Consider the following 21,277-nt stretch of genomic DNA (forward strand, 5'->3'; position numbering starts at 1 on the left):
TTCCAGACAAGTGTTAATTTCACTAAGTCTGAGATCTATTTACCATATGCATTTTTGCCATGCTTGTTTGAACCTGTTAATGGATGAATTGGCTGTAGCTCAATGCTAGACTTTTGTTAAGCTTCATGAATGGATCTCTGCCATGTATTTTGTTGCCATGTTTGAGTGTTGTAGCATGTTAATCTCGTTGCATTTAGATGGCTACTTGCTGTATATCGCAGACAGGTGCCATATTTGAATTGCTTGCCATTTCCAAACTGTAACTCCGATTCCAGCGTTCTTTATATCGTTTTCAAGTGATTTCATCTCATCTTTCCAGTGGCACACTTGGTTTTCCAAGTTGAGGCCAGGTTCATGCATTCCTTGTCACATCTTGCATATGCATCCCGCATCGCATCCCGCTTAGCATATCATCTTTGCATCATATTGTTTGAGCTTTGCACGTGGTTGATTGTGTTCCGTTTGCTTGTTTGTCTTGTTTGGGTAGAGCCGGGAGACGAGTTCTCTAATGAGGAGCACGTTGAGTTTGCTTTCGAGGATCCAGTTAACTCTGACAACTTTGCAGGCAAGATGATCATACCCTCAAAATCACTACTATCTTTGCTTTGCTAGATGCTCGCTCTTTTGCTATGCCTATGCTACGATGCCTACCACTTGTTTTCAAGCCTCCCAAATTTCCATGTCAAACCTCTAACCCACCATGTCCTAGCAAACCGTTGATTGGCTATGTTACCGCTTTGCTCAGCCCCTCTTATAGCGTTGTTAGTTGCAGGTGAAGATTGAAGTTTGTTCCTTGTTGGAACATGTTTACTTGTTGGGATATCACAATATATCTTATTTAATTAATGCATCTATATACTTGGTAAAGGGTGGAAGGCTCGGCCTTATGCCTGGTGTTTTGTTTCACTCTTGCCGCCCTAGTTTCCGTCATATCGGTGTTATGTTCCCGGATTTTGCGTTCCTTACGCGGTTGGGTAATAATGGGAACCCCTTGACAGTTCGCCTTAAGTAAAGCTCTTCCAGCAATGCCCAACATTGGTTTTACCATTTTCCACCTAGCCTTTTCTTTTCCCTTGGGAGTCGCGCTCCTGAGGGTCATCATTATTTTACCCCCCCCCCCAGGCCAGTGCTCCTCTGAGTGTTGGTCCAACTGAGCGATGTCCGGGGCTACCAGGGGCAACTCTGGGCTGGCCTACCCGATGTCTGGCTCATCTGAGTGTGCCCTAAGAAAGAGATATGTGCAGCTCCTATCGGGATTTGTCGGCACATTCGGGCGGTGTTGCTGGTTTAGTTTTACCCTGTCGAAATGTCTTGTAGAACCGGGATACCGAGTCTGATCGGAATGTCTCGGGAGGAGGTCTATTCCTTCGTTGACCGTGAGAGCTTGTGATGGGCTAAGTTGAGACACCCCTGCAGGGATTTGAACTTTCGAAAGCCGTGCTCGCGGTTATGGGCAGATGGGAATTTGTTAATGTCCGGTTGTAGATAACTTGAACCTTAACTTAATTAAAATGCATCAACCGTGTGTGTAACCGTGATGGTCTCTTTCCGGCGGAGTCCGGGAAGTGAACACGGTGTTGGAGTTATGCTTGACGTAGGTTGTTCTAGGATCACTTCTTGATCATACTTCTATCGACCGTGCTTTGCCTTCTCTTCTCGCTCTCATTTGCGTATGTTAGCCACCATATATGCTAGTCGCTTGCTGCAGCTCCACCTCATACCTTTACCTTACCCATAAGCTTAAATAGTCTTGATCGCGAGGGTGCGAGATTGCTGAGTCCCTGTGGCTCATAGATACTTCCAAAACCAGTTTGCAGGTGCCGATGTTACAGAGCAGGTGACGCAACCAAGCTCAAGGAGGAGCTCGATGAAGATCTTGTCCTTTGTGTTGTTTCGTTCTAGTTGGTCAGTAGTGGAGCCCAGTTGGGGTCGATCGGGGACCTTTGTCGCATTTGGGGTTCTTCTTTTATTTTGGCTCCGTAGTCGGGCCTTGATTGTATTTGGATGATGTAATGCTTTATTCATGTATTTGTGTGAAGTGGCGATTGTAAGCCAACTATGTATCTTTTTCCCCTATTGTATTACTTGGGTTGTGTGAAGATTACCTCACTTGCGACATTGCTTTCAATGCGGTTATGCCTCTAAGTCGTGCTTCAACACGTGGGAGATATAGCCGCATCGAGGGTGTTACACATATATGATGGCTAACATACGCAAACGAGAGCGAGAAGAGAAGGCAAAGGCACGGCCGATGAACTATGATCAAGAAGTGATCCTAGAACAACCTACGACCAAACATAACACGAGACCGTGTTCTCTTCCCGGACTCCGCCGAAAAGAGACCATCACGGCCACACACTCTGTTGATTCATTTTAATTAAGTTTAGTTTAAGGTTATCTACAACCGGACATTAACAAATTCCCATCTGCCCATAACCGCGGGCACGACTTTCGAAAGATCAAATCCCTGCAGGGGTGTCCCAACTTAGCCCATCACAAGCTCTCACGGTCAACGAAGGATATTCCTTCTCCCAAGACAATCCTATCAGACTCGGCATCCCGGTTACAAGACATCTCGACAATGGTAAAACAAGTCCAGCAAGACCACCCGTTGTGCCGACAAATCCTGATAGGAGCTGCACATATCTCGTTCTCAGGGCACACCGGATGAACACTACGTACAACTAAAACCAACCCTCAAGTTTCCCCGAGGTGGCGCTGCAAGTGGCTCTGTTTTGGACCAACACTCAGAGGAGCACTGGCCCGGGGGGTTTAATAAAGATGACCCTCGGGCTCCGGAAACCCAAGGGAAAAAGAGGCTAGGTGGCGAATGGTAAAACCAAGGTTGGGCCTTGCTAGAGGAGTTTTATTCAAGGCGAACTGTCAAGGGGTTCCCATTATAACCCAACCGTGTAAGGAACACAAAATCAAGGAACATAACACCGGTATGATGAAAACTAGGGCGGCAAGAGTGGAACAAAACACTAGGCATAAGGCCGAGCCTTCCACCCTTTACCAAGTGTATAGATGCATTAACGTAAACAAGATAATATAATGATATCCCAACAATAACCATGTTCCAACAAGGAACAAACTCCAATCTTCACCTGCAACTAGCAACGCTACAAGAGGGGCTGAGCAAAGCGGTAACATAGCCAAACAACGGTTTGCTAGGACAAGGTGGGTTAGAGGTTTGACATGGCAATATGGGAGGCATGATAAGCAAGTGGTAGGTATCGTAGCATAGGCATAGCAAAAGAGCGAGCATCTAGCAAGCAAAGATAGAAGTGATTTCGAGGGTATGGTCATCTTGCCTGCAAAGTTCTCCGAGTTGACTTGATCCTCGTAAACGTACTCAACAGGCTCCTAGATCACGTACTCGTCTCCCGGCTCTACCCAAAGCAAGAACAACAAGCAAAAGGGAGACAAACAACCACGTGCAATGCACAAACAACATGATGCAAAACATGTCATGATATGCGGGATGTGGTATGCGATGCATATGCATGATTCGGAAAAGAATGATTGAACCTGGCCTCAACTTGGAAAAACAAGAGTGCCACTAGAAAGAGGAGTTGATTTCGGTTGAAATCGATATAAAGACCACCGGAATCGGATGCACGGTTTGGAAATGACAAGCAAAACAAATATGGCACCGGTCTACGATTAACAGCACGAGGCCATCTAAATGCATTAAGAACAACAAGCTACTGCACCCAAACATAGCAACAAAATACATGGCAGGGGTCCACTCAAGATGCTTGACAAAAGATGAACACTGAGCTATGGCTAATTCACTCAATAGCAAGCTCAAACAAGCATGGCAAAAGTGCAAAAGATTATAGGTTACAGACTTAGTGAAAATAACAAGTCAGGAATTTAACATCAGGAAGCAATGTTTAGAGTAAGGTAACAACATGCTACAGGAACATATCATGGAAAAGCAAGGCATGGTATGAAGCTACTCAAAGCATAAAACAAAAGTCCCTTACTGACCATAAGCCAAAAGAGATCAGAAAATACAATTGCAACCACGTGAACATAGCAATTATCATTAACAGATTCAGACTTACTGAAAAACTGGAACATGGCAAAACAGGTATCAAGTAGGCATGTTCACGAGCTCGATGCACTCACTACGGGGCAAGACATGACAAACTAAGCATACACCTAGCAAATAGACATGGCATAGAAGCTAGACATGGCAAGAACAACAACATAGCATGCACGAATCAACTACAACAAGCTCGGCAAAATTGCTAAACATGTTAACAATCTGCCAGGAACATTTTATAGCAAAAGTAGAGCTCGATTGACTCAAGCTAGGTTGCTCCATAATTTCAAACAAAGACATGGATGGATAGATCACCATAATATCTACAAAACATCCTTACTGATCATGCTCAAAAGAGGCATGGTTCACTAGGTATCGACATGAACACATGGCATAAAAATAATGGCAGGGCAGAGACTTAGAATATTTCTAAGTCCCTGAAATCAGCAACATTAAGTAAGCTACTTTGCATGCTTGTGCTAGTCACCATAGAGATCACAAAAATACATGGCATACACCCCTGTAAAGATGGCATGGCATACTTCAAAACACATGTAGAGCTCAAGATCATAGCATGCACACATTAATCATGGCAAAAATGACAAAAGTGCATTTGCTGATAAGAAACTGAAACTAACATCACATAGCCCTCTTCCAACAGCATTTAGGGCATCAAGATGAGCTGAAATGAAAATGATGCAATGAGATGAAATGAAGTACTCGTCGAGACGAACATTTTGATATGCTACACGCACGAATCGGAGCCACGGTGATGAAGTTATGAGCTGATGAACTATGCATAAAAACTAGGGTTAGGGGGGCAAAAGTCAACCGAGACTTGAATCTGGATCTGGAGGCACACAATTTGAGGAGATCGCCGGAGAGGGAAACGAGGTCGCCAGACTTCGCGGTGGCCGGAAGGAGCTCGCCGGGGACTTGGGGACGAGGTGGCCGGCGAAGGAGCTCGACGGAGCTCTCGGGCGGCGAGGGCTGCGAGGCGGAGCAGGGCGCGGCTCCGGAGCACGTCGGGCGGCGAGGCACGGCTGGTCGGCGGGGATGGCGGCGCTGGCCGGCGCGGGGCTCTGTCGCCGGAGATGGACGAGATGGGCGGCGCAGGCGTGAGGAGGCGGCCCGGTCGCATGGTGGAGAGGGCCCGCCCTGGGCCGAGACGGCCCGCGGCGGTGGGAGGCCGGCGCGGGACAGGTGGCGCCTCAGGATTGGCAGCGGTGATGTGTCCGACCGGTGCTGGACATGTCCGGCGGCGGCGGGGTAGATTTTCTAGGGTTTTGAGGGAGAAGACCCAGGATTTGGAATGGGGGTTCTATTTATAGAGGTACGAGGAGCTAGGAGACTCCAAATTGAGCACGGTTTGGGGCCACGCGGTCGTGATCGAACGGCCTAGGTGATGGAGGAGGTTTAGGTGGGTTTTGGGCCACTTTGGAGGGGTGTTGGGCTGCAACACACACTAGGCCTTTTCGGTCCCTCGGTTAACCGTTGGAGTATCAAACGGAGTCCAAATGGCACGAAACTTGACAGGCGGTCTACCGGTAGTAAACCAAGGCCGCATGACAAGTCTCGGTCCGATCCGAAAACGTTTAACACCCGCACACGAAAAGAGGTAGAAAGGGACACCGGAGGGCATAGGAGCGCCGGAATGCAAAACGGACAACGGGGAAAAAGCTCAGATGCATGAGACGAACACGTATGCAAATGCAACGCACATGATGACATGATATGAGATGCATGACAAAGACAAAGCAACACGAAGGTAAAAATCCGACAACGAGGAAATAACATAACTTAGTGCCGGAAATGGCAAGAGTTGGAAAACAAATATGGTAGGTTACATCCGGGGTGTTACACTACACCTAAAGAAGAGGTGCACGTAGGACGCACGTACTCACGTCTCGTTCCCGGCCACACCCACGTGGGTACATGGTGGAGTTCGTTCCTATATGAAAAGGCAGCCCACGTGATAATTTGACGCGTGTAGCGGTTATTTACTCGAAGGACGGTCGGGTACCACGCCTAGACGGAACAAAGTTCGACTTGACGCGTTAGTATTAAATAAATTTATATATTCCTCAATGGCACGTACTGAATATAAAACGATTGCCTCGGGGAAAATGGAAAAATCCGCTCCACTCTATAGAACGGAGCCTGCCTGCTGGGTTTGTCTCTCGTCACACCATCTCACACAAGGCGGCGGTGACCTCTCTCTCTCACCGTTGGTCAGTGATACGGTCGCATCCCATTCGCCGGTGGAAAGGGAGGATGTGCATCGTTTCTCCGTTCGACGGTGTTGAGGCAGCACATCTCGATCTGCGGTACCCGCCGTTCTCTCTGACCAAGCTCCTAAGTGGTAGGGCCTTCGCCACTTGCTCATTGCCGCAGTATGGGCAGATCCCGGCCGCCGGCGCCCTCCTAGTAACATCTCGACGACCCTCAGGTACAGCTTCTTCCGTCCTTGCTCCACTACCCATCTTCCCGCTCTGCTGCATGTGGCTTCTTTAGTTGTTTGCTTAAAATGTATCTCGGCCGACATACTTTCCATCTCGCAATCTCGTCCTCAAACCATTTTGGTAAACCATCATGCTGCTACCTTTCCCTTATTACATGGAATATGCTTCTTTTTTGTCGGTGTATGTGTCTTCGACTCGTGTTATTGGGCAGTAATTGTTTCCTTTCTACCGCCTTTTGCAAATAGGGCTATCCATTTTCACCTCGTTACTATTGCGACCTTTTGGTCAACTGCACAAATCACTTTTTTCTTAAGAGTATTTTATGTAGTTCCGCCAAAATGTCACACGGGCAACGTTTTTACATTTCTGTGGGACTGCAGAAAGGGAGATTGGTTTTTCTATCCTCCTCATCCAACTCCGTGCCTAATCTTCTCCAACAAGTAGTTAGTCCTAATTAAAGAGAGATTGCAGAGGTGATCGGCTTCTATTTTTGTGTGTTATGTTTCATCATCTAGTTCCAATATTATTGTAATCACACTGACTGGATATCTTTTCAAACAGGGATGGTCCGCTCGATTTTAGTGGAGCTGCACAAAATGATTGGATTGTGGTGTCCTCCATACACCTCTTTTTTGGCTACAGAGCTGGGTGAAACTAGTTGCCAAGCAATGAACACTGTGCCTAGCAAATGGAGCCATGCCTACGAACAACATCGATCAATTATATATTTTTCTTTATTTGTACACCTTCTCACAACTTTGTCTTCAGTTGTGATGTGAATATTGGCGCTGCTCTGCGAACCATTGAGATGCATTAGCAGCCATGGTAGTTTCATTTGTATTTTATGGAATGTTCTAACGAGATAATCTTGAGGCAAGAGGACACATGAATCCTAAGTTGAAACCTTTTTTTCTAGCAGGAACCAAAGTTCAAACCATCGTAGCATAATAGTACAATTTCATTAAAATTATGTGTACATATAAACAAATCTTGTAGGATTGATAGCAATGCCAGAAAAAATTCAACTTCATTTCGCCGACATGTGGGACATCCTTCATCCGGCTCCAACTGCCATGCAGCAATATTGAGTGCACAACTGCAGGGAAAGATTCACCCTACTCGTTGCCTCATGGTAGTAATGACTAGTGATCAGTCAAATCACATAGCCCCACCTTCGCCACAGTAAGTTGCTCGGACGAAGCAACCATCATTTATCTGTTCCTTGAATCCGCTGGTACTCCCATATTCCCAGAGTAATAAGTTGGTCGGGCGAAGCAACCATTACTTCACCTTTCCCACAGTAAGTACTAGTACCTCCTTTTTTTACTCTAGAAACAACCACACGCGAATATTAGCGGTAGCAGCACAGTAACTGAATAAAAAATCGAAACCAACCAATGAACTACAACTAATGGTGAGCGTTTGCTAGCATCATGTACTCCGTTGTATATAGGGCTTAATGCATTTTCTGAGACTAACTTTGGCCCTGTTTGGATCCATGGGTTAGAGTTAGTTTGAGCTAGTTGGGGTTCAAATAGCCCTAAAGTATCCAAGCATGAGGGTTAAATTGGAGCAAGTTGCACCGAACCCACAAAAAAACTATCCCACCGAAGAGGTGCTAATTGGAGATAGTTCTCATTGGGCCCACTGGAAAATCACTTTTCTCTCTCTATCAAGTGCATTTATTGTCAATCTAACCCTGTCACCCAAACACCTCTTTGGCTACAGTTAGTTCAGGGTTAGTCATGAGTTAGTCTAACCTCTAGCTAAGTTAGAGTATCCAAACAGGAGCAATATGGAACATGCAAGTTGCTCAAAGCATACAGTCAAATCTATACGTGAAAGGATCTTTTTTTAAATGGAACGTGTAAGGATCTTGGAATGATATAATTTTTAAATTATATAAAATCTTATCAATAGTCAAAGGCATCCTCAAAGAATACATTAGACCCTATATAAAATATTATCAATAGTCAAACCAAGTGTTCTAAACGAGTTCAAAACGAGAAAATGGACCCACTCACGGCATGTCATGCCTGTCTCATTTGGTCCGTCGGTCAAAGTGCTTCCTCTTCTTGGCATAACAATAGAGTACAATATTTTTTTAGAATGCTCTTGGCATTTCAGTAACATGTGATGAGTTAACGGACCTCAGTAGATGGCAAAACGCCAGCCCGCCGCACTTGGAGAGAGACGAGGAGCAAGAAGCGATACAGGCTGCTGGATTACTAGAACTAGGTGTCGCACGGAGGCCAAGAAAAATGGTGATAGTGTGGGTTAGCCATGTAGTATGATGTAACTACACTGGGCTACCGTGTTTCGTACTGTTCTAGTCCACTGTGGAGATGATCTTTTGATTATATATTGCTGAATAATATAAAATATTATGAGTGCAGACGCTCCACCACGAGGTTCCTTGCTCCTTCTCGGTCGTCGGGAATCTATGCTCTTCCACTCTTTTTTATTGACGTGAGCTATCCTTTTGCCAACACGCGGCAACTCGCAGAACGACGAGAAGCTTGTTTACTACGGGGCTGTTTGGTTCTAGGACTAGGAGTGCCACATTTTACCATACAATGTTGCCAAACTTGCCTAAGGTTAGGGGTGGTTTGGTTTGTGACTAAGTTTGCCAAAGGTTACCACACCTAAGATTAGGCAAGTTTGACCAACTTAGTGGGTGTTTCGTTCAAGCCACACTTTAGTCAAGCTACACTTAGGCCCCACATGGCATGCACATAAAAAGTGTGGCAAAATTCCCTTAGGCTTGCCAACTTGTGGCTCTCATTTTGAAGAACTAACCATAGGCAAGTTTGGCAACATAGTATGGCAAAATGTGGCACTCCTAGTCCTAGAACCAAACGGACCCTTATTAAAAATTCAAAATGAGAGCCACAAGTTGGCAAGCCTAAGGGAATCTTGCCACACTTTTTATGTGCATGCCATGTGGGACCTAAGTGTGGCTTGCCTAAAGTGTGGCTTGAACCAAACACCCACTAAGTTGGTCAAACTTGCCTAACCTTAGGTGTTGTAACCTTTGGCAAACTTAGTCACAAACCAAACAGCCCCTACGCCTTCTCCCTCGCCAACGCGTGCGCGGTGGCTCACAGCACAAGGAGAAACTTTTGCTGCAATGGACGTGCAACAGTTCATAGTGGGAGTAACATACTCCTAGGTAGTAACATAGCGCAATCCAAGACAAGTTTGCTTATGTGGCATGTATTTGATGACAAGAGATGTGTTTAGAGTAACATAATATGTAGTGTGGGGCACAAGCAAGTAGTCCATTGTAGAAACTAGGGTGGTGCCGGATTAATTCCGCATGTAAATAAGCTTGTAACCGTGGATTAGGGTCTCTTTCCCCTCTCTTCTTTAATGAATAATACGCACACTCGTGCGTATTCGAGAAAAATATATGTTACTGTAACATAGTGCTTTCCAAGAGAGGATGAGTCTACAAGGTAATACATGAAGCCAACTAGTATGACACTACTACTATGTTACTTTGCGTTATGGAGGTAGTAACTTAGACTAGTGTCATATGCATGACACTACTCTAAGTTACTCTGCACTATGACCAGCCTAAGAGCATGGTTAATAGTATAGCTAGCTGATGGCTATAAGAAACTACCATGTCATGTATAGCCATCATTTATAGTCACTCATATAGTAGTGTGGGCTACATGGTTGGCTATAACATCGCTTAGTACTTTTTTCAACCTTCTCTCATTCTCTTTCTTCACATTTATTATATTTGTATAGGAATCCGCATATAGCTAGGCTCTTGCATGAGATCCCACTCCCCATGACTTTCCTCGTCATCATCTGAGTCCTAGAAGATCTCACCCACATCACCATTAGGCATGCAGCCGCCTTGATAGACAACATGCGCAGAAGGAGTACAGGCGACTGGGGACGCACCACATCATGGGCACTCCGTACTTGCTCATGTGCGTGCAGCGTGCCAGCTTTTCCATCAGTGCTAGCTCTAAGGCCGAGGCTGCGGTCGTCTTTGTCTCCGACTAGTCATTGAGCAACGATGGCAAAGAGGTGCTGCAAGAGATGAGTAGGCACCGTTGTGTGCGAGCTTCGCCGTAGCACGACGAACCAGACGTCGCCGCAGATGGCACACGCCTCCATGCAGCCGAATGTGTGCGCATGCATGTGTTATTCACGTGCATTCTGCGGCCAAGTGTGTGTGCATGCACGTGTTGTGTACGTGCGTTGTGTGCTCCATGCCGTGCGCGTATGTGCATGAGTTGGATCGGCATGAGTTAGTGCATTGGCGTGTGTACATGCGTGGCTGCATGCGTCTTGTACATGCGTGGCTTCTTGCGTGGTTATCAATATAAACCATAAAACACCTTCAACTTAGCATCCTGATGTATCGTCTCTAGTGGTTAGCAAAGAGTTCATGTTCTTTTATTTTGTTTATAGGTGGGCAGGCGGCAAAAAACAGGGGAAAACACGCAAGGTTCCTTGCAGACGCTCCACTGCGAGGTTCCTTGCTCCTTCTCGGTCATCGGGAATCTATGTTCTTCAACTCTTTTTTTACGTGAGCTTTGTTCATCATTTGGCCAACACGCGAGACATCTAGCATCAAGGTGCACGTGTCATGCAAGAAAATGGAGATAATCAGATAAGCAGTCACTACTAGGGAAAACCCTAGCGGTAGCGCTGATTTTGTGCTCACTAGTAGCGCGGGTAGGCGTGCTACTAATAAGGCGCTACAGCTATTGCTTAGCAGTAATGCGTGCCACACGCGCTACTGCTAGGACAAATAGCTGCGGCGCTTGTTCACTCCCACGCTGCTGCTAATGTAACTACTGGCAGCGTGTTTTCTTTCCATCGCTACTAGTATTGTTTTTTATTTTTTTATTTTTAGTGTATTTATGCGCCATCGTACAAATATTGGTACAATACCAGTTATGAGGTTTACATCATTATGTCCATAACAATGTGTCAAATGAAGGTGGATTAGGTTCAAGTGGAGGCAATATGTGGTGCATGTCAAAAGTATACTACTAATCCAAACTTGATCTAGTTTGGACTAGTAGTACTTTCGATGTGCACCACATGTTGCCTCCACTTGAATCTAATCCGCCAGCACAAGCTATTTAATCATCATCATAATCATTAGCACCAACAATATTTATTTAATCACCACTAACACTAGCTAATAATAATCATCAGTCATTACCACCAACACTAGCTATTTTATCATCATAGTAATAGTGTAGCACATCATCATCCTCAAACTCATTTCTAGCTAATCACTCCTGCTGCTCTCTCTTAGGTAAAACAACATAAAACATGTGTAGCTCTCCTCCTTGATCAAGTTGGAGCATGCAGATGAACCTGTCTCCTAATTTTGGGTAGCACATCTGTTTGCTGCCCCCTAGTACTTGTCTGCGCTCCCTCATCACATATCTGGTCCAGTCTTGCACTATTAAGCATTCATCGCTGATCTTGAATGCACTAAAGTAACATGTAGGATATCTTGGTCGTAAGCTAATAATACTCATGGTACCTTTAGTTTCGATCCCATAAGGCACAACATTCATCGGGAGTCCCTGTTGAAGAACATCGTATGGTCACATACTTAGCAATGAAGTTTGGCTTCACAAATAATGTATGGAAAAGATGCACTGAGGACAAATAGTAAAAATCTTCCCATCCTTCCTAAATAGATGTGACCATAGTTCATGACGAACACTATTGGTCGCACGTTTTCAGTACTAAGATTTCTAAGTCCAGGAAGAAAATTTGTCTTGACGGTATCAAGATCCTCAAGCCATGAAACATAATGACTTAGCTCCTCGCAGTTTAGTTCAGCCCCGGGACAGTAGTAGGTCCTATCTACCAAGCGCTGGACATGTTTGCTTGCACTGAAATAAGCTGACAATACAAATTAGTTGTCAACTATTTTTGAATAAACAATATCAAAGACATAAATATGGTTGAGAAATTTACATTTTGGTGTAACTGGAGGCGTCTGCACATCGACCCAGATGTCGGTATTACCTTCAATATCATCTTCCGGATGAATATCAAAGGTGATAACCATATCAGGCTAAAATGCATAAGTCTTGCATAGTGCTCGCCATGTTTTGCATCCAAAATAGGTGTAGTCGTCTGAATTGTATAATTTTGCGTGGAAAATATAACCATGCTTGGTCTTCAAATAAACTTTCTTTACCTCCATAGTATGACTGAAACCTATCTTATCCAATACAAAAACTCTTGCAGGCAGGGGATACGCTAGTAGAATAGTAAAAAAATATAAGTTGAAGCAAATGAAGCAGATGTCATGCTTAATTACGAAAAAATACTTGTCGTTGTGACTTACTGTATCCACTTCGAAGTTCTCGTCCAGCTTGATGCTGAAGCGCCTATCATCATCTAGGAAGATTCCTTCGCACATGCCGCGCTCGTCTTCGCAGTATTTGCAAATACCGAAATCCTTTTTGTCGTCAGACATTTCCTATGTTCATAGTTAAAACATTAATTGAAAATCGATAAAAGACAACTACCAGGATACTCAACACACAAATCCGGGGCACTCGATATTTCCTACATATTCTGGCAAAAGTCATGCCAAAATTCATGGAAAAATCCGGCATGACCTTTGCTAAAATAGGATATATCGAGCGCCTGAAATTTGCCGGAACGGAAATGAATCAACACTCCGGCAAAACATAGGCCACTCGGAGGTGTAACCTGCAAACATGACCGGCCACTTGGATATTGAGCAACACAAGATATACATTTCAAAATATCTTATAAGACTCAAATTAGCATGCATTCAATAAGCAAAAGTAAATCATCTCATGCGTCTGTACATAGTCGAATATTATCACTAATACATCCCGAATAGTGTCATACATATAACATCACTAGTACAACTAAAACCCTAGCACACGACGGGTATCGGCGCGGGCGGTGGACACCCACAAAGAAGGAACCATCACGGGATCATAGCTCCAGTGAGATCCCTGGAGAACCTGCCAGGTATTGGAGAACATGTGCTCCAATGCAAACAAGTAGCGACGGACGTGCGCGTCCTCCTCACTGACACGGTGACGCACCACCTCCGCGGAGTCCTCGAGCCTCTGGACCATCACTGGCCCACGCGACCGCCACAAAAGAAGGTTCGGGTCAACGACAGGCTGGCTCCTCACCAACCTGCGCCCCCCGGTAGGTAGCGCCTCCCAGTACCACCCCGACGGAGCCCAGTCCCGGACATGGCCCATCTGGTCAAGCAGGTGTCGTCCTCCGCCGGCTCGACGACGAGGATGCGGGATAGGCATCGTCCACGTCGATGCGGGAAAATTTCTTTAACTAAAAAAATAGCAACAAGTTCTTACTAACTAGTTCTATTAATTCAACTAGTTCTTACTAAAAATAAACTTACTATAAATAAAAATATTCTAGTACCTAATTAGTACCTAGTTCTTACTAACTAATTAGTACCTAAGAACTACTGCCCTAATTACCATCTAATTTGATGAACCTATAGGGGTGGAAAGTGGTAGCGGATATTCCAATTATCCAACTATAAAGTGAAATAAGTGGTCAAATTTTACTCGTTTTATGATTTATCTTAGAAAATTGATTCGTTTCCACCCTTACATGAACCCTAACTCATTTGAGCCGCATCCGCATCCGATTCGTTTCCACCCTAACTAATTTGATGGAGGTAGAAACCCTAGGCAGAGGTAGGGGAGAGGGAGGAGCAGGCGTGCTCACCTTGGGTGCCTGCGACGAGGGAGGGGCAGGCGGCGTCGAGGTCGTGGTCGGGGCTCCGGGGCGGTGTTGAGGGTCGGGGGGGCGGGGGCGGCGTCCGGGGCAGCGTTGAGGTCGGGGTCGGGGGCGGCGTCCCGGGCGGCGTTGAGGTCGGGGGCGGGGCCGACGTTGAATCTGGGGTCGGGGGCGGCGTGGGGAGAGCGCGCGGCGGCCGAGGGGCGACGGCGGCGGCGAGAGTGGAGTTGATTTGGGGGATGAAGTGGCCGTGGGGAAGGACGAACCGCGTGGTTAAGTCAGAAGTACCAGTAGCGCGTTCCAGAAAGGGCGCTACTGCTATGTTAGCTATAGCGCGTTCTGGAATACACGCTGCAGCTAAGGAGATTAGCAGTAGCGCTGGGCCATTATACGCGCTACTGCTAGGTTGGGCTAGCCATGTGCGCCCAGTTCAAACGTAGCAGCAACGCTTTTCGCTAGTACGCGCTACTGCTAAAGTCATAGCAGTAGCGCGGTTTATTTACGCGCGCTGCTACTAAGTAGCAGCAGCGCTTGATTTTGTACAGCGCTACTGGTAAAATTCTGTGTATAGGCTTTTCCCTAGTAGTGAGTGCGTAAGTGAGTCGTGCACTTCAATGGCACCTACTACTACGCAATATTTTTTCTCCTTGATGGCACGTGAATAGTGCACGCACTCAACGTCGGAGCACGGGATGGAGGGGTAGCCATGACATGGTCAGCCCTTTTTTGGAGAGAGTACATACTAAATAACTTTGATGTGTCCCGTAAACTCATAGAACGACGAGAAGCTTGCTTGCTACGCCTTCTCCCTCGCCAACGCGTGCGCGGTGGCTCGCAGCATGAGGAGAAACTTTTGCTTACAAGCGGTGGACGTGTTGCAATTCATTTGGTATCAGATTGCCAGAAGTACTACTGTAGTACCATCATTATTGTTCGACTTCCGGAAGAGGCGAAGAGCCAAGCGCAAGGTCACCTACTAACCTTAGGCTAGGCATTGTGGGAGTAACATAAGTAGGGGTACCTCCTTTTTTTATTCTAGAAGCAACCACACGCGAATATTGGACTGTAGCAACACATCAACTAAATCAAAAATCTAAACCAACCAATGAACTACTACTACTGGTGACTGTTTGCTAGTATCATGTACTCCGTCTGTCCATGTATATAGGGCTTAATGTGTTTTCCAAGACTAACTTTGGTCCTGTTTGGATCCATTGGTTAGAGCTAGTTTGAGCTAGTTGGGTCTCAAATACCCCTAAAGTATCCATACATGAGGGTTAAATTGGAGCAAGTTGCCCCAAACCCACCAAAAAAACTATCCCACCCAAGAGTCGGTAACATGTGATGAGTTAACCGACCTCAATAGACGGCGAAAATGCCAGCCCGCCGCACTTTGTTCATCCTTTTGCCAACATGCGGGACATCTAGCATCAAGGTGCACGTATCATGCAAGAAAATGGAGATAAACAGTGCGTAAATGAGTCGTGCACTACGATGGCACCTAGTGATACGCAATATTTTTCCTCCTCGATGGCACGTGAATAGTACACGTACTCAATGACCAAGCACGGGATGGTAGCCATGGACATGGTCGGCCCTTTTTGGAGGGAGTACTAAATACTACTACATATTAACTTTGATGTGTCCCGTCCACTCACAGAACGACGAGAAGCACACACTGAGACTACCCACAGTGGGAGTAACATCTACATCTACACTCTTATAAAAAACATAGTTGGTGATGATGGTGTGTCTGCCATCCTGCAATATAGGCCATCCGATTTATATCTGACGGATAGGAAGGAAACTATGGAAATTTTGCAAAAAAGTACCCACAAAACTCTCCACATTTGCAAATAAGGCCTGCCCTTGTTCGTCCTTTTCTCTCACAAGATAAACTAGTCATACAAATGCATCTTGATGGTATGTGCAATGCACGGGCATCTTGCTAGTAGGTAGTAACATCACACATGTCTAGATAAAATAGATGATGTGGCAAACAATAAATGAAGAAAGAGAGGAAAGTAGTAACATCACACATATCAAGGCAAGATGTGTCTATAGCCTAATAAATGAAGTGTTGCATGTTACCACACATATGTTACCCCCCTTAGACTGTTACTATAGAGGTAGTACTAACATAGACTAGTAACATGAACATGTTACTAGTCTATGTTACTACCCATTGTGGCTAGTCTGAGGGGGTGTCTCCAACTGTGTTCCTCGGCTCGCACCTCTTGCATCACGGTGGTCGAGCTTGGAGTCATTCATCTGGTACACGTGGCATCTCATATCTGGATACAAGGTGACGTACACCGTCAAGGTCCACGGTCAAGGGGGAAAGGGCAGACGCGACCTCTCACTACGTCTGCGATTTGAAGTGGCGCGCCGGCCCAGGGCGCCGCTCGCTGTACTCCCAGCTGTACCCGCCTCCTCGCCGCATTCAAAAACCTACATTTAAAACCGCGTGGAATGCAAGAAACCAACTCCGGCCACACACGTCCGTTCAGGAGCAGGACGCTGGCGAAGCTCCTCCTTCCACCATTTTGTCCACTCTTTCAGTGGCATCCGACGAGCAGGAAGAGCAGTTCTCTGGCATAAAAGCCATCTGGGTTACCCGCCGAGCCCGGCAGTTATGAGCAAGGCAGCTCGCTTCTCCACCTACCTCGCCTAGCCCGTCGGAGGCAGTTGCTGCACTAAGCTAGCGCCTGGTTCCGTAGCTGGCCTCTCCAATACAACTCGAGGAAGAGTGCCGACTTGCTCCACGCCGGCTTGTCGGGGAGCACGGCGGCACGGGCATCATCGCTGCCCCCGACACCGCTGCATCGTTCATCGCCTCTAGTGTCTGCGACTGCGACATCCGCCGTCGACACGCTCGTAGCCGCGACTTGCAGGCAGAGAAAGAAGCCGCCACAGATGTCGATGAGGTGATGCGGCTACGCGGATGTCGACGAGGTGACAGGCAGCACGTCCCCGCCTGCCGCCATCATCGAGGGGAAGTAGAACACGGGAGGCCGCCGCCGATTGTATCCCATGAAGGCCACCGCCGAGGCGACGCCGGCGAATACAACCGGGTCTTGCACGATTCCTCTTCTGCCGGATGCTGAAGGAGGACAAAGAGATCGGGCGGCGACCATTTAGATTAGGTATTTTAATTCTACCAGGCTGGTTCTAATGGGAGTATTATAAGTAGTATCATGCATGCCAACTAGTAGTAGGCAAATTGATGAGGTGGCGTAGAATTAAATGAAGAAAGAGAGATTTGAGTATCATATTATGATACCGTATGGAATTATGACCTCTTCCAATGCAAATGTGCTTAGTTGAGGTGCCAAGTGCATTAAATGGCTTAGCAACTCAAGTATCCAACACATAGTAGGTGCTTAGTTTGTTGTTGCTAATCTTGCTTCATTTAATTAGCTATAGACTCAAAACTGTCTTTCCACTGTTTCTTCCTGGGTCACCAAACTAGTCTCTCTCTCTCTCTCTCTCTTCTTAATTAACTTGCCACATCATATTTTATGCCTACGTGGCAGGCTTAGCAGCTATACATGATGGAGCACCAGGAGAGGCCAAGGCTGGTCATAGTGGGGAGTAACTTATAGTACTGTAACATATTACTATGTTACTCTAAAGATCTCTCTCCTCATTAACTACATGCCACATAAGCAAAATTTTCTTGGAGTGTGCTATGTTCCTAGTACCTAAGTTACCCCACTACGAGGCGGGCGATGAGCCGACGAGGTAGCTCGACGACCCCTTGAGCTTGAAAGGCACCCGCATGATCTCCACTCCTCGTAGGGAAGGTCGGGGTCCATTGGGTACATCTCCGACGACATCCGCGGCTTTCGATGGCGTCCTTGCCATTTCATTAGTGTAAATAATTAGTAAATTCCTAGTCAACAATCAAAACCGCCTAAACTCTAACATGTGAACACTAAAACCGCTCAAGGGGTGATTGTGACGCCCCCGATTCAATCGTACACTAATCATACACGCAAACGTGTACGATCAAGATCAAGGACTCACGGGAAGATATCACAACACAACTCTATAAATAAAATAAGTCATACACGCATCATATTACAAGCCAGGGGCCTCGAAGGCTCGAATACAAGAGCTCGATCATAGACGAGTCAGCGGAAGCAACAATATCTGAGTACAGACATAAGTTAAACAAGTTTGCCTTAAGAAGGCTAGCACAAACTGGGATACAGATCGAAAGAGGCGTAGGCCCCCTGCCTGGGATCCTCCTAAACTACTCCTGGTCGTCGTCAGCGGGCTGCACGTAGCAGTAGGCACCTCTCGAGTAGTAGTAGTCGTCATCGACAGTGGCGTCTGGCTCCTGGACTCCATCGTCTGGTCGCAGCAATCGGGTATAGAAAGGGGGAAAAGAGGGAGCAAGCAACCGTGAGTACTCATCCAAAGTACTCACAAGCAAGGAGCTGCACTACATATGTATGCGATGGTATCAAATGGAATAAGGATATCATATGTGGACTGAACTGCAGAATGCCGGAATAAGGGGGATAGCTAGTCCTATCGAAGTCTATGCTTCTGGCCACCTCCATCTTGCAGCATGTAGAAGAGAGCAGAAGGTAAGTCCACCAAGTAGCATCGTGTAGCATAATCCTACCCGACGATCCTCTCCTCGTCGCCCTGTTGGAGAGCGACCACTGGGTTGTATCTGGCACTTAGAAGGGTGTGTTTTATTAAGTATCCAGTTCTAGTTGTCATAAGGTCAAGGTACAACTCCAAGTCGTCCTGTTACCGAAGATCACAGCTATTCGAATAGATTAACTTCCCTGCAGGGGTGCACCACATTTCCCAACATGCTCGATCCCCTTTGTCTAGACACACTTTCCTGGGTCATGCCCGGCCTCGGAAGATCAACACGTCGCATCTCTACCTAGGCACAACAGAGAGGTCAGCACGCCGGTCTAAATCCTATGGCGCAGGGGTCTGGGCCCATCACCCATTGCACACCTGCACGTTGCGAGGGCGGCCAGTGAGCAGACCTAGCCTCCCTTATACACGAGCAGGCGTTCCAGTCCAACCCGGCGTGCGCCGCTCAGTCGCTGACGTCACGAAGGCTTCGGCTGATACCACGACGTCGAGTGCCCATAACTTTCCCCGCGCAGTTGGTTAGTGCATATAGGCCAGTGGCCAGACTCAGATCAAATACCAAGATCTCGTTAAACGTGTTATCTTGAAGTAACCGCGAACGCTGACCAGGGCCAGGCCCACCTCTCTCCTAGGTGGTCTCAACCTGCCCTGTCGCTCCGCCTCAAAGTAACAGGCGGGGGCCGTCGGGAACTCAGGCCCACCACTACCTGGATGGAGCCACCTGCCCCTTCAGCCCCCACATCCGAATCACTTGCGGGTACTCAATGAGCCGACCCGTCTTTAGTCACCACCTGTATAGCATGTATATATGTATGTATATACCCGTGATCACCTCCCGATGATCACGACCCGATAGTACAGCATGGCAGATGGACAAGAATGTAGGGCCACTGATGAAGTACTAGTAACTATACTAAACATTTAGGATTGCAGGTAAGGTATCAACAGTTGTAGCCACAATGGCAGGCTATGCATCAGAATAGGATTAACGAAAAGTAGTAACATGCTACACTACTTTAATGCAAGCAGTATAGAGGAGAGTAGGTGATATCTGGTGATCAGTGGGGGCTTGACTGGTTGCTCTGGCAAGAGAGAGAGGTCGTCAACACCGTAGTCGTACTGGGTAGCAGCGGCGTCGGTCTCGGTGTCTAGCGAGAGAAGAGGGGCGAAGAAACAATAAATATTAAGCAAACAGATGCATAGCGATGCATGACATGACAAGTAGCGGTGCTAGGGGTGCCCTAACGCGGTAAGAGGTGGTACCGGTGAAGGGGGGAAACATCCGGGAAAATATCCCCGGTGTTTCGCATTTTCGGACAGACGAACCGGAGGGGAAAGTTGTGTGTTCGCTATGCTAAGGATGCGTGGCGGACGAACGGGCTGCGTATCTGGATTCGTCTCATCGTTCTGAGCAACTTTCATGTACAAAGTTTTTCCATCCGAGCTACGGTTTATTTTATATTAATTTTAAATAATTTAAATCATTTTTAGGATTTATTTAATTATTTAATTTCAATATTATCCAGAATAGTGCATGCTGACGTCAGCATGACATCGGCAGTCAACAGAGGTGTTGACTGGTCAAACTGACGTGTGGGTCCAGTGAGACCCACCTGTCATACACTGTTTAGGTTAATCAGGGTTTAAGTTAATTGGTTAGGCTTAATTAGTTGTTTAGTTTAATTAAACAAAATTAATTAAGGTAATTAATTATTTAGTTAATTAATTAATTAATTAATTAATTTTACTTTTATTTTTATTTTTAATTCTTCTTTCTTTCTTTGTTTTTAAAACCGTTCTGGGGCTTGGGCCCCATTGTTCAGTGGCACAGAGGCCACTGAAGCGGGCGCCCGGACTGGGCGCGACCAGTCAAGGCCACGGCAGGGGGGGACGCCAACGCGGCATCGGCGTGGCAGCGGGAGGGCACGGCGGGGCGAGGCTATGGCGATGCGGGCGGTGCCGAGGCGCCGAGACGATGCCTCGGGGCGGATAAGGCGAGGCCGGTCCGCAGGCAGGGCGACGCGCTTGCAGGGGAGCAGGGGGCGATGGAGGTGAGCAGCGGCGCGAGCGGCTGCGACGGTTGGAGCTGGCGAGGCGCGGGCGCACAGGTCGCGGGGCCGGGCGCGCATGCTGGGTGCGGCCAGCGCGGGGTGCCCGCGGTCGGGGCGTGATGGCAACTTCGGGAGGACGCGGGACGCGGTCGAGAGCTGCAGGGGGCGACGGCGCGGCGCAGCAGGAGCCGGGGATGGCAGGCAAGCAGAGCAGGCGGCGGCTGGAGCAAAACGGGGCGCGAGCGGGGAGGTGAGCGGTCGACGGGGAGCAGCGGGCAACGGCGTGGCCGCGGGCGCGCGGCTGTGCGCGCGGGCGAGCGCGGGAA

Source organism: Triticum urartu, chromosome 7 (assembly GCF_003073215.2).
Source record: "Triticum urartu cultivar G1812 chromosome 7, Tu2.1, whole genome shotgun sequence".
Lineage (NCBI taxonomy): Eukaryota > Viridiplantae > Streptophyta > Magnoliopsida > Poales > Poaceae > Triticum > Triticum urartu.